The sequence below is a fragment of the Lynx rufus genome, unplaced genomic scaffold (assembly GCF_022079265.1).
Source record: "Lynx rufus isolate CCGP_SWC_20201006 ecotype Redwood Valley unplaced genomic scaffold, mLynRuf1.p SCAF_14, whole genome shotgun sequence".
In the NCBI taxonomy this organism is placed as follows: domain Eukaryota; kingdom Metazoa; phylum Chordata; class Mammalia; order Carnivora; family Felidae; genus Lynx; species Lynx rufus.
Window position 1 is genome coordinate 20,225,092 of NW_025814828.1, and position 14,561 is coordinate 20,239,652.

Consider the following 14,561-nt stretch of genomic DNA (forward strand, 5'->3'; position numbering starts at 1 on the left):
CTCCCTATCAAATCACTTGCTTGTTTTAGAACTCCAGGTTATTTGCAGAAATTGAACAGCTAGACATTTGAAAATGAGTTTTGTTTGTTTGCTTTTCAAGCGTTTGCTACCTTGGTCACTTCTGAGGTGGAATCCACCCCCCCGGCCCCCCCACCCATTCCTGCCTGTCCCCTCCCGGTGATCATCACTTGTTCGGCAGCCCCTGCTCCCTCGTGTCTGTTCCTTCTGTCTTGTGTCAGTGGGGCTCAGCAGATCCCCGAAGTTCGTTCTCTTTCGCCTTTCTTTTTATCGAGGTGTAATTCACAGAAGCGACAAGGAACCATTTTAAAGTTACGGCCGCGTGGCATTGAGTGCCTTTACGTTGCTGTGCGACCACCTACCTCTTCTATTTCCAAAACGTTTTCATCACCCCAGAGAAATCTCTGTAGCCACTAAGCACGGGGGTCCCGTCCTCCCCTCCCCCAGCCCCGGAAACACCAATCTGCTTTCTGGTCTGTGGACTTTCCTGTTCTAGCTGCTTGCCAATGATGGAGTCAAATGGTATGTGACCTTTTTTGTCTGGCCTCGTTCACTTGGCATAGTGTTCCAGGTTCCTCTTCGGTGTAACACGGATCGGGCTTCGTCCGTTCTTTCATGGCTGAATAATATTCCCTTGTCAGCGTAGACCGCATTTAGCTCCTCCGTTATCCACTGATGGACACGGAGGTTGCTTCCAGCCTTTGGGCATTGTGAACGGCGTTGCCAGGATCATTGGCGTTTGAGAGCTTCGTCTATTTTGTTCCCTTGCCATTTCCAAAGGGCAACCTGTCCGCATAAAATTTGTTTTCTACGTACACACGCATGTGTCCCTGCCTCTTGCCCTAAGAAAGAAGGGAAATGTGGCCTGGCAGTTCCAAAAGAGATGAGTGAAAAGGCGGGTAACCGGTGAGTGACTCCCACGTGATCGACCCGGCTGTGCTAATGTGCTGCGGATCCTGGCGACGGAGGATTTTGGCCAACTTCAAGCAAACAAGTCAGATGTGCCACGTGAGTGACAGGGGGCCCATGAGAGCTTTGTGTAACCCATCGTGGACATCTTTGGGTGTGGTGGCCGCGCTTTGAAGAAGTGAACTTGCTCAGGAGAGTGTGTGCTAGGCCTTGGGAACCAGCTAGACGCCCGTGCTCAGAATCTCACCTGATTCGATGTACTTGTTTCCTTTTGCCCTCTATCTGGCCCTTTTTTTGTACTGGTGACCCTTGAACCGGGTGGGGGTTAGGGGCGCCGATTCCCCACGAAGTCAGAAATCTGTGTGTAGCTTTTGCGTAACCAAAAACTTAATCCCTAATAGCCTACTGTTGACCAAACACCTTACCGATCACTTAAACAGTCGAGTAATATATTTTGTACGTTATATGCGTTATAGACTGTATTCTTACAATAAAGTAAGTAGAAAAAATCAAACGTTAAGGCAGTTATTAGGAAGAGAAAATATTGTGTGGCATGTATCAAGTAAAATCTGCATATAAGTGGGCCCATGAAGTTCAAACTCATGTTGTTCAAGGTTGAACATTTTGCAGGGAGACACCAACTGAACTTGTGCTTGAGCAATGTGATGCTCGCCTCCTGGACAAGCAAATAAATTCAGCTTGGTGTCAAATCACCATTTGGTGGCCTTTATTTCCTTGTAAAGATCCTTTCTTAGGCTGCAACTTCAGCCAAGTTCCCTTTTGAGGATATTAACTGGCTGTGTGTTGTGAAGGACCTTTACATTGATTTGAGTATCTTGAGAGCTTGGAGGCTCTTCCCTACCCCAGGTCAAATTCATCATCTTAGTCTGAAATTAGGTCACACAGGTTCTGTCTTTATGAGGTTAGGGCCCACCACGGTCCATGGTTGTGTGAAAGTAGGTGGCCTCAGAATGCACAGGGAGCAGAGAAGATGGTACAGGGGATGGTCATCCAGGAAAATCCAGGTGAGGCTAGTATAGCAGGACGTGTCTGGCAGTTGGGGCCTCTGTCACAGGAAGAAGTTTGGCAACAGAATTATATTTTTTGAGGCTATCTGCAAGTGCAGGGAGGAGTCTGGTTAGGTCACCGCTGTCCAGTAGAAGTATAATTTGGGCCTCATATATAATTTTAAATTTTCTAGTAGTCACATTTTAATATGTAAATGGGAACAGGAGAAATTGCCCTTAATAATTAATTTTACTTGATATATTGAAAAGGTTATCATTTCTACACGTAATTAATATTTTAATATACTTAATGAGATATTTTACATTGTTTCATTTTTACTAAATCTTCAAAATCCAGACAGTTAAAGCCTTTCTCAAGTCAGATGCTAGATTTTCACCAAAAATACTTGATCTGTACTTAGATTCTACGGTTGAAAATGTAGATTCACCTTCCAAATATACTTAGAAGTTTTCCAATAATTGGGTCAAGGACCAGTTTTTAAATTTAAATTAGTAAAAAAAAATACTTCCTCAGCCTCACTAGCCACGTTTCACGTGGTCAGTTGCCACATCTGCCTATGGTGCCAATTGGGTAGGGCAGTTCTAGAGGGACAAACAGCAGAGCAGATCATAGAGACTAAGCCTCAGGCATGAACTGGCCCAGTGCTGGAGAAGAGGCAGGAACCAACCATCAGAGCACATGGTTGGAGGGGGGTGACCATTGCTGACTGTGTGTTACGCCAGAGCTCCCAGAAACGCTCAGGGCTTCTGGTCACCTGGACCTGTAGCCGCGGGGAGAGAACAAGCGACCCCAGCCCTGGGGCAGGGCCGGGTAGCAGAGACCCGGAAAATGGGTCAGCTCTTTCCCAGGGTCTGCCCTGCCAGATTCAAAATGCTAATGAAGGGGGCTGAAACCATCCCAGCAGTTTATATTCACCCATCCCACCTCTGCCCCTAGAGATCTTGGAACCTTTGGGAATTCGAGACAGGAGACCCGCCCCCTGCTGTTTCACTCTTCTTCCCTGTCCATTTTCTTGATCTCTTGCTCCTCAGCATGGATGAAGTCACGGCAACCATGACTTGGTAATTGTGGGAGCTGGGGTGATGGGTACATGGAGGATCACCATGTTATTCTCACTACTTTGGCATATATTTGTTTTTTTAAAACTTTTTTTTTTAACATTTATTTATTTTTGAGAGACAGAGCGCAAGCAGGGGTGGGGCAGAAAGAGGGAGATACAGAATCGGAGGCAGGCTCCAGGCTCGGAGCTGTCAGCACAGAGCCCTGAGATCATGAGATCATGACCTGAGCCGAAGTCGAAAGCTTAACCGTCTGAGCCACTCGGGCGCCCCTACTTTGGCATATGTTTGTGATTGGCTGTATATATCCATTTGAACAGTCAAGTTCCTGATGTCCCCACAGCCCCATTACACACCTTGCCCCATCCCAACCCTCGTCTTGTGCCAAAGTCCTGCCAGGCCTGGCCCTCGGCTTGCCCTTCCTTCTTTCCCGCTTCACTCTCATAAGCCGCAGGCAGCAAAGGGTGTGCGAGTTAATTGTTAAATTCAGTTCAACAAGTTCCTCATTAGGGACAAATTACCCGAGTTTGAAATCTGCTAATTTTCCAATCAGAGTGAGTGTTTGCACTTGTGATTTGGAAATAATTACCATATGGTAAAAGCAAAACCTATGTGGGGATGAAAGTAAAGGTGAGGGAGGACGGTGGCTTATTCGGGCTTCTTCCCCGGTAACTCGAGTTAGCATATGCAGATTAGCTGCGGTGCCTCTGCGCTTCGGGTGGGAAGGCTCACCTGTGGCACTGTTTTGCAAAAGCTGTTTACTTCATGTGCTAATGCTCCCGAAAGGTGACCTTGGCCTTGAAGGGAGAGCGGTGTGGCCTTTCGAGGGCTGAATTGGTTCTGGAAAGAGAAGAGCCTTTTGAATTTAGCTCTTTCATCTGAAAATACATCTATACTTTTGCTTTCATTTGTCATCAGTCTAAAGCTTCTGCTTGAGTTACAAATGGAAACATTTCCTTGGGGGTGGAAGTGGTGGGTCTAAATGTCCTTTGGGTGATTTTGCCATGGATTGTATTGAGGGAAAGCACATCTGAAAGCGTTTGAAGAACTGTGGGGTAAGAATTGCTGGAGAATACCACCATGCTCTGAAGTGTAGAAATCTGGCCCATCAACTTTCAGTACTTTGGCCCGGTCCCAATTACTAATCTACTTCTCTGTTAGTAGTTCAGGGCATTTGGAACCCTGTGGTAAAGAATAGACAAGGTTTCAGGTAAGGTACAAGCCAGTGCGGAAACACGCCTCCTGAGGCTTTGCTTTTCGAATTTGGAGCCCGGAAGAGCTTGTCTCCCCTGAGAAGGCAGCGACCCTGCCCCTTTCTGGTAACGGGAATTGTACAAGTTCTCAGGTTTCCCTTTTCACTTCAGCTGACAGGAAACTCAAAACCAAATGTGAAGCTGGAACCACCACGTTTACATTTATGGTTAGTTCTTCAGCATTCCCTTGCTCTTTGAAATTTTTTTTCTTTCTTTCTATTTTAGTAGTTCTTTTTACCTTTTTTCATAGACTGCTTCAAATCTTTTGTCAAAGGAAACTGGGAAACTAATGCCTCCCGACCATGGCAAACAAATATATAAATACATAGTAGCTTCTCTTTGTTTACATACCCTGCCTCTAATCTTTGAATAACGTTGCCCATTAGCTATTATTATCCTCTGAGGACTGAAGAAACTGAGGGTCAGATAGGCCTGGCCTGAAGCAGTACAAGTAGTAAGTGGCACAGTTGCTATTTCCCGGGTCCTTCTAAATCCATGCCTGTGCCTGGGTACATGTAACTGATGTGTTGACAGCCCTCATCTCAGTGGTGGACTGTATACATGTAACTCTTTTGTTTTTTCCTATCACTGCTTTCAACTGTGTGGCACCAAGCCTCTTTTCCCATTCTTTAATGACACCTTGGGCATATCTCATAACTTTGAGGGTTATCTTGGTTGGTAAACCTGGCCAATCCCAATCCCAATCCCAATATTATATCTTCTGGTTTTAGGGTCAGAGAGAGAAGGGAGACAGAGAACTCCTGTGGATACGGTCCTTTTCCAGGTCTGATGCCATGATCTTGTGAGGTGCCCTGCAGGTCGGCGGGTTGGGGTGGGGGGGGTCTCTGCCTTGGAGGCCGTGCTGTTTTTCGTCTGGGTTCCTCCTTCCCCGGGGCATCCCTCAGCAAAGGGCAGCTTTGCCTGCTGATTCCCACGCCCTTCTGCCGGTTCTGTCTCCCATCTCCTGGACAGCCCTCTACGTAAGCCCTGTGCTCCTCCACATGGAGCTTTGGGAACTGCTAAGGTCCGTTTCCCAGCTCTGAAGGCTGGGAGTGATGGTCCCATTTTCTTTCCAGGCACATTACGCCTCAGTACTTTTGGAGCTTCTGACGTTTAGATGTTTCTTGACCACCAGGGGGCACCAGACTCCAGGTTCACGCACCACACATCACTGAGCGTGTTTGTTAAGCCCGGGCAAAAATTCCCTCGCCCAGAGCTCTCAGGGCCGCAGAGTGGGCCTGCGGGTCTGTGCAGCTCAGCGAGGGTCCAGGTAACCGGGTGCCAACCTGCCTGTCCTGCAGACCTTCCCACTGCCCTCGAGCAGCTCTCTCAGGGGTGTCCCTTACCTGTCTCTCGGTTTGGGAGAGCAGGAGGGCACCGGTACATCGCCTCTCCCCTGGAGAAAGCAGCCTCTCACCAGGAACACTCAGCTCCCCTCCCTGCCCTCCCCGGCCCTGTCGTGTAGACATAGGTTGGTGGGTGGCGAGCGGGGGGTGGAGGTCGCAGGGAGCCGTAATGGGGGCCAGCTGTTCCATTTCTCGGTCCTTTTGTCTGAGAGCACGCGTCTGCTGGGTTGGAAGGCTGGAGCCCCTCCTCAGCATGTAGGCGCACCTGATGCTTCCTGATCGCAGCGTTGGGCTTTAGCAGCTCTGGCACCACCGGACAAGTCCTGTTGCACGCACGCCCACACACGCACGCACACGTACGCGCCTGCACGCACCCACAGCTTCCCAGCCGCCTTTTGTCGTCTCGATCCAGGGTCTCTGGCTTTGCCGTCCCAGTTTCCGATGGGAATGGGCAGAGGTCTCTAGCTGGTGGGACAGTTTTTCGAAGGAATGTTCGGGGTGAGTTTTCTAAAGTGTTTGAGACTTGAGTGAGAAGTCCGTGGCGAAGGCGGCGAGGGGGGGAGGGCGGGGGCAGCTCGGGAAGCTTTCGCCCTCCACCCCTATTACCGCTATGGGGGGCATTCTTTGATATGAAAAAGATGTTCTGGAAGAGTTGTGAAGTGGTATGCAAAAATAGCTTCACAGCAAATCCCTTCATGCCCCGCCCCCACCCAGCAGGCTTACTCTTGGGTTCTAAGCAGCTCTTTCCAGAAGTGTTGGAGCTTCTGAGCCAGAGGTGGAGGGGGAAGCGGGTGATTATAAGAAGTGGTCTTTGGGGCTATGCATCTTCTTTACACTCTGAGAAACCAGAGTTATTTTGAAATTACTGTTTTTGGCGTTGTTTGGAGAGTGTGGCATTTGAAGGTGCGATTATGGGGGCCTATGGTTATCGGTAATGATGAGGTCTAGGGTAAAACCACCGGAGTGGCCTCCTGGTGCAGGTGGTGAACACAATCACTGGAAAAGAGGTCAAGGGAACCAGGGGCCAGACTACTGGCAGGCTCATCTATCCACGTGGCTGGAAATCACCAAGAACTCTTACAGTGTAGTGATGAGCCCGACCCTAGAATCTTCAAGGTGTGCAGGGATGTTGTTGACTTCCCGCAGTGGGGAAGAAGAATGGTTTGGTTTTAGGGGTCAGTTAGACCCAAGATATCCCTTAATACTGGTTGTGGGAGACTTCTTCAGTGTCATCTTTTAAATACTGAGAGCATACTTACATGCAAGGCCTTTTGCTTCATACTTGGCGGAGTCAGGCACCTGTTCCGTCTGCTGTGGGATTAAAGGTTACTCAGGGAAAAGAGTTTGTAACTACATGCGGTGATCATGTTAACTAGACTCACCGCGGTGATCATTTTGCAGTGTATACACATGTCAGATCATTATGTTGTGCACCTAAGAGGAACGTTATGGGTTCTATTTTACCACACATAGCAACCGACTCTGATATCCACGTATCTTAAGAGATAGGTTTCTCTACAAATAACACTCTAAAGGACAGCTTTATAGTAACAGAAAACAAAACAGGATCATGGCCTTTACTCACACCACCATCCTGGCCAGGACGGTGGGACAGAGACTTGAGTAAATGTTCCAGTTCTAAGTTTATGACATGGCACTGGCTCTGTGCCACACAATAGCGTCTGCCTCTCTGTACCTGTAGGAAGGCAACATTTTTTTCTGAGATTTTTCACCAGCAGTTGGGGTGGCAGTTTTAAGATTAAGCATTACAAGTCCAAGAAGCTTAAATCTTAAAACAGAAAAAAGAAAAAGGTCATAGAGAAGTTTAACAAATTAAATATGAAATGGATAACATGAAATTGGCGATGTTCGACCATTTTTGCCCAATTAAAATGGCAGTTTCATATGACTCAGTTGAGTATCTACAGTTTCAGTCTTGAATGCCCGGTGAGAAATAGGAAGTTAATTTGGTAGGTACTGGGGAGCCACCCCTGGAGGGAAATGCTATGATTGGAGCTGGTTTAACACAGTTGGTCCGGCAGGAATGTGAAGGAGGGACTGGAGGGGGAGAGACTGGATTAAACCTGACTTTCATACCCATTGACTTGAAATACACCTCTACCTTTGCATCCATAGTACCAAACGATTGAGAAGCTAAATTTGCACTAACCTTCTAAGTTAAAGATGGAGAGTTTAAATGTCTCCCCAGAGATAGGCTTCCATGGGTGGGCGGGCTGTGAGAATGGTTTTTTATGCTCCAGTAGATCCAAATCTTGGCAAACTGTTCTACCAACTTGATTAAAACAACAATAACAACGACAGCAACACTCTCTTACCTACATCAAGGGGGAAAGGAGGCATCTTCGAATCCATGGCTCTCCATGATTGGTTTCCCATCGCACAGAGCCCACACGGCCTGCTGAGACGCCCTTCCTGAAATGAATTCTCTTGAGAAACATAGATTTATATCTGCAGATAATACTGTGGATGGCATTTTCAATTTTTAATACTTTTTTGAGGATAAGGCAGACTGACAAAGGAATAAAATCCCTTGAGAATAAAATCACAGGGCTTTTTGGGCAAGCTTCCAAGTCACAGAATAGGCAAACTAGCAGGGACTACTCTTCACCGTTTCTCAAACTTTGGTGTGCATCCAGAGTCACTGGAGGCCTTGTTAGAACACAGACCGCTGAGCCTCACCCTCTGGATTTCTGATTTCAGTAGACCCGAGTGGGTGGGGCTCGGGAATGTGCACCTCTAACATGTTCTCAGCTGAGGCTGATGCTTCTGGTCCCGGGACCACACTTTGAGAATGCTGCTGTACTCTGACTGAGGAAAGGTCTGAATGTGCCTGAGGGAGGGGCGCGCTGCTTCCGGAGAAAGAAAGAGAAGCGTGAAAGGTTAAAAAAGAAAAAAAGAAGGCTAGAATACTCCGGTAACTGCTGTCATCCAGATGCGTCTGCATGAGTGAGCCCTGAGAATTAGCATTTCTAGAAAGTTCTCAGATGCTGCTGCTGCTTCTGGGCCAGGGACCACCCACACTTTGAGAACCACAGTCTGTGTGCCAGTTACATGGCAGCCCTCGAGGGTGACTGCCCCATTTTCAGATTTAAACTTGAGCTATTTTTAGAGGAGCCCCTTCAAAAATTTGGGCAGATTCTCTCTGGCAGGTTCTCTGAGACTGTTTCCCAGTCTCAGTACCTTTTCTTAGTGAAGTGGGTAGCAAAGACAGAGAAGGACCCCGGGGGAGGGTGGAGGAGGCAGAGAGCAATATGATCACCTAATAATCTCTTTCCAGAGACCCACTGGTTCCCAAATCGCCAGATCTCCAAAGCTAAATATATATCCGTGTGAGTATTTTAAGCAAGAGAGAAAATAGGAGAATATCAAAGGTGATGGTCTAGATACAATGCTATTAAGATTTGTTTTTAAACCTGCTGGTTGTTTGTTACATTAAAACCTGCTGAAAGGGAAAAACCGCGATCGTTACTCTTTGACCTGGACATTCTTGGAAACAGAAGGGGCCTGGGTTTTACAAGAATCAGTCTGCCTTCTGGAACACCATTTACTTTATAAAAACACCATGTGTGTTTTCTTTGCTATTCCTGGGGAACGAGTGCCGATTTCCAAATCCTTTCCTCTAGTTAAAAATGATGTTATCAAATATCTACTTAATAAGTAACTGTAAAATAATATGTTATTACATCAGGAATGAGCTTGGAGACCTCAAGATGCCAGAGACGAGATAGTTATGGCAGAGAGTGAGGGCCAGAGTGAATGGAGATATAAAGGCACCTCTATTTGATCACATCTTGAAATTATAGGGTTGTGGGGAAAATATTATCAAGTGTTCCTGAGAACTGGCAGTATTCTGGTTGCTATACTTTTTTTTTTTATTTGTTTTTGAAGCGAAGCTTAAGTATAGTCATAAGGAAAGACTCTGGGTCTTTTTTTTTCATTTCCTATGATGACTTTAATATGGTAGTCATTCATTGAGGGGATTAAGGGATTAAGTAATGAAGGGGGTAGGGTTTGCCTTAAAATCAACAGCATAGGGGCGCCTGTGTGGCTCGCTCAGTTAAGGGTCTGACTCTTGACTGCAGCTCAGGTTATGATCTCACCATTCATGAGATTGAGCCCCGGGTTGGGCTCTGTGCTGACAGTGCAGAGCCTGCTGGGACTCTCTCTCCCTCTCTCTGCCTCTTCCCCGTTTGTGTGTGGCTCTCTCTGTCTTTCTCAAAACAAATAAGTAAACATTTAAAAAAAAGTTTTAAATGAATCAGTAGCATGACCCATAGTACCATTTCTCCCTGTTGCAGTCCTAGTACATAGGACCATGCCCCAAATCCAGAATGACCCTTGACTAAATTAGGCTTTCTGGACTACTGCTTTCCATCTCACCTCGCAAGAAGATGGATTCAGTTGCAGAGAAATAAGTATGAGTGTAGGAATGATAGTACAAGTTTGTCTTTTTAGTCATCAGTTATATTGATTTTCTCAGCCATATTTCTCTGAAAATTGTCTCCAGAAGAAGAACATCAGCCAGGTGCCCTTTCTGGTCAGTATAATGTCAAGTCTGCTTCCTCTGGTCATGGGTAGAGACCCTTTCAATCAGACTTTCCGTTGGAGGAGTCAAGGTCAATATCACTGAGAATCTGTAAAGTAGGGTTGCCAGATTTAGCAAATTAAAACACAGGACACCCAATTAAATTCGAATTCCAGGTATACAATCAATAATTTTTTAGTATAACTCTGTCCCACATGTGGCTCTTCAAATTTAAATTAATCAAAATTAAATAAAATGTAAAATGTAATCGCCCAGTTTCACTGGCCATGTTGTCAAATGCTGCACGCGGCTAGTGGCTACTGTATTGGACGGTGCAGATTAGCACACATTACAGAACATCTCCAGCACCAAAGAAAGTTCTGTTGGACAGTGCTTCTCTGAGTGAGCCGGGACGATGTTCCTGGAGGCTGCTCCTCAGGCAGATGGTGTCTGGTAGCGGGCCCTCGACATCCCATCTCTTCCTCCTTTACGAACAAAAATGAAGGTGATCCCTGAAGACCAGAGGGAAAGGGATAGCCCAACCTTGCACCCATTAGTGGGGCTGATCACTCCATACCCGGGCAGAACCAGTTAAATTCTTGGCCTAGCATTGCTCCCGAGAAAAACGGATCCTTCCGATAACAGAGCACTTACCAAGTCTACGTGGGATTTTGTCGTGGCAGTAACTCTGGGTGGTGAGCAGGCCCGGGAGAGAAACGACAACGGGAAGGTGAAACCCACGGCGGAAGGAATTGTCTCCTGCTGCAGTGCAGGTGTCCCACGCTTGGGCAGGCATCACAATCTACCCCCCCCCCCCCCACCAGGGCTTGGTTCTTCAGATGCAAATTGCTGGGCCCCACCCCCAAAGTTCCTGATTCAGTTGGTCTGGGCTAGGGCCTAAGAATTTGCATTTCTCACAAATCCCCGGGTCAAAAATGCCAGTCCAGGGACCGCACTTTGTAGACCACTGCTATGATGTCATGGTCCTACCCCAGCCTAGTGCTACAGTCAGTCAAGGCTTTTCGTTTCTCTGACTTGGCAGACTCCTCGCTCTTTTAGGGCCACCATGACAAGCTACATCTCTTCGCTCATTTGGATCATTATCACTTTTATCCTTTGAGCGGCTTTTATCCATCTGCTGGTTTGATAATAAATCGGAGTGAAAGCAACACCAGCCGAGTCCAAGGTGATGCTCTCCTCCGTCTTTGCTGTGGCCCTAGTGTGCCCAGATCGTGGTCTGGCCACGCTCACTGGGTAGATCTTTTAAGTTTTCATTTACGTACCCACAAACTAAGCATCAGAAAGGGAAAAAGGAAATAACTGGCCCCGGGTCACAGAGCTAGTGAGAGGTGGAACCGGGATGCGAAGATTTCCAACCTCAGTTTTGGTACTAACAATGCCTGGAGATTTGTGAAAGTGTTCGGAGGTTGGTGACTTTTTTTTAAATGATAATGGAGTCTGTTATAATTTCAACCGTAAAGGCCTTAGATGTGGACTAGGTGTTTGGGGCAGTTTGTGGAGATCATCTGGACCTGTTTTGGCATCAGTCCCTTGGTTGCTTTATCACCCAGCTGACTACTTAGCCTTACGGTTGGTGGCGTTCACCATTTTACAGCTTTCAGTTATTTTCATTCACTTGTGTAATTTACCATCACGATGGATTATTGGTTAAAGAGAGGAGGCATTATGAATATGATTTAGAATAGAGTGAGCTACTGAACTCTGCACTTAAAAATGGCTAAGATGGTGGGGTGTCTGGGTGGCGCAGTCAGTTGAGTGTCCGACTCCGGCTCAGGTCATGATCTCACAGCTTGTGAGTTCGAGGCCCGTGTCGGGCTCTGTGCTGACAGCTTGGAGCCTGGAGCCTGCTTGGGATTCTATATCTCCCTCCCTCTCTCTCTGCCCCTCCCCTGTTCGTGCTCTGTCTCTGTCTCTGTCTCTCAAAAATAAATAAACATTAAAAAAATTTTTTTAAATGGTTAAGGGGTGCCTGGGTGGCTCAGTCACTTGGGCACTTGGGCATCCAACTTTGGCTCAGGTCATGATCTCTCTCAGTTTGTGAGTTCAAGCCCCTGTTGGGCTCTGTGCTGACAGCTCAGAGCCTGGAGCCTGCTTCACATTCTGTGTCTCCCTCTCTCTCTGCCCTCCCCCACTCGTGCTCTCTCTCTCTCTCAAAGATAAATAATAAACATTAAAAATATATAAAAAATGGTTAAGATGGTAAAAAACAAATAGAACGATCTAATGAGGGACATAAAAATGATAGTTCTCAATTGTGACCTCAGACCTATAAGGTATATTCATATTATCGTTTCTTAATACATCAAGATATCTCTAGTTCTTCTAAACAAAAGTTAAAAGGAGAAATGTGTATCCGATTTTCCTTTTCTTTTATTGGGAATAAAATTATCCAAACCCACAGTGTGTTATTTCTGGAGAAGTACTTGCAAATAGCAGCCAGAAAGTGCTCATGACTCCTCTTTTAGAAACAAACCATGAAAATTACAATAATAAAGTAATTGATTTTTTTAAAGTGCAAAACTCAAGAATTCCAAATACCAGCTCATGGAAGATGTTTGGAGGGCAGTAACACACAGTTAAATATCAATCTAGATATTAATACACATTTGGTCCCCAAACACAATATTGATATGTCATTTTGAATTTATAGCTAAACCATGCTCTTTCCTGTATACTGAATTGAAAATAAGTAGCATCCCCCGCTTGCTAAAAGGGGGAAAGTCAAACTTTGTCCTCATGTATTATGAGTATTATTAAAGAATATATTAAAATAGAAATTATAATACAATCTTTAATAGTATTCAGATCTAAATTCATTTTTAAGTTGCTTCCTGTTATATATCATGCTAAAATAACACAGTGATCTAGCATTTCCCTGGAGGCTATGGGACTACACGTTTCTTTCTTTTTTTTTTTTTAGTTTATTTTTTGAGAGAGAGACAGCAGGGAAGGGGCAGAGAGAGAGAATCCCAAGCAGGCTCCATGTTGTCAGCACAGAGCCCGACACGGGGCTCAAACTCACGAACTGTGACATCATGAGTCGTGAAATCACGAGCACTAGAGTCGAATGCTTAACTGACTGAGCCACCCAGGTGCCCTGAGATTACAAATTTCTGTGACTACACTTTATAAGGATCGATACTGGAAGTATGGGATGACATCTTTGGAGAGAGTAGGGTCGGTTGGTGTGTGTCTGTTTTCTGTTAGGGCTTTTATGCTAACATCATTTCTAGTGCAAGTAACAGAAATCTAAATCAAGCCAGTTTAAGCAAAAAGAGGGGTTTATTGGCTCAGGAAACTGGCATGTCCAGAAAGTAGAGCTTGTCTCAAGGGCTGGAAGACGTCAAATATATCAGAAGGCTGGGACGCCTGGGTGGCTCAGTTGGTTAGGCGGCAGACTCTCGATTTCGCCTCAGGTCGTGATCTCACAGTTGGTGAGTTTGAGCCCCGCATCGGGCTCTGCACTGACAGCACAGAGCCCGCTTGGGATTGTCTCTCTCCCTCTCTCTGCCCCTCCCCTGCTCGTGTGGGCTGTCTCGTGTGCGCTCTCTCTCAAATACTGAGAACAAACTGAGGGTTGATGGGGGGTGGGGAAGGCGGGAAAGTGGGTGATGGGCATTGAGGAGGGCACCTGTTGGGATGAGCACTGGGTGTTGTATGGAAACCAATTTGGCAATAAATTATATTAAAAATAATAAAAACAGGTGCTAGAAGGAAAGAAAAAAAAGCCTCTTCACATTCCTGTGTCCCTTGAGGGCCAGGGACTCAGGGGCAGGTGGGTACCGGCAAACGAAATGGGATGTGCCTGAATGTGCCTGATACACATTTCTCCACGTGCAGAAGCAAGGCTACAGCCGTGACCTTGTCTGGGAGTCAGACGGGCCAGGAGAGAGGTTCCCCTCACCCACATCCTCCAGCCCACGTCCTAGGCAGCATATTAGCCTTCCTGCGAATCCGGGCAGACGTGAATGGGATTTGAGTAGCAATGTGTAGGAGTCCAGAGAAGCTGGCAAAAGAGAACTAATTTTATTTAGACTTCAAGAGAAAAATCGTCTGTGCCAGCCTCTGAAGTAGCACTCACTCTCCTCTCCAGCAGGACTTTCGACAGTGATGGCGATGCTCTGTATCTGTGCTGGTCCATTCTGGTAGCCGCTAGCCACAAATGGCTGTCGAGCACGTGAAATGTGGCTAATGGGACCGAGGACATGACATTTTAATTTAATTCAGTCTTCATTTAAATTTAAGTAGCCACGCGTGGCTACAAGCCGCCAACGTAGACAACACAACAACGTCTGCCAAATTATCTTGACTCGCGGCAGAGGACTAGGAGATTTATTTTTTTAATTTTTTTTTTTCAACGTTTATTTATTTTTGGGACAGA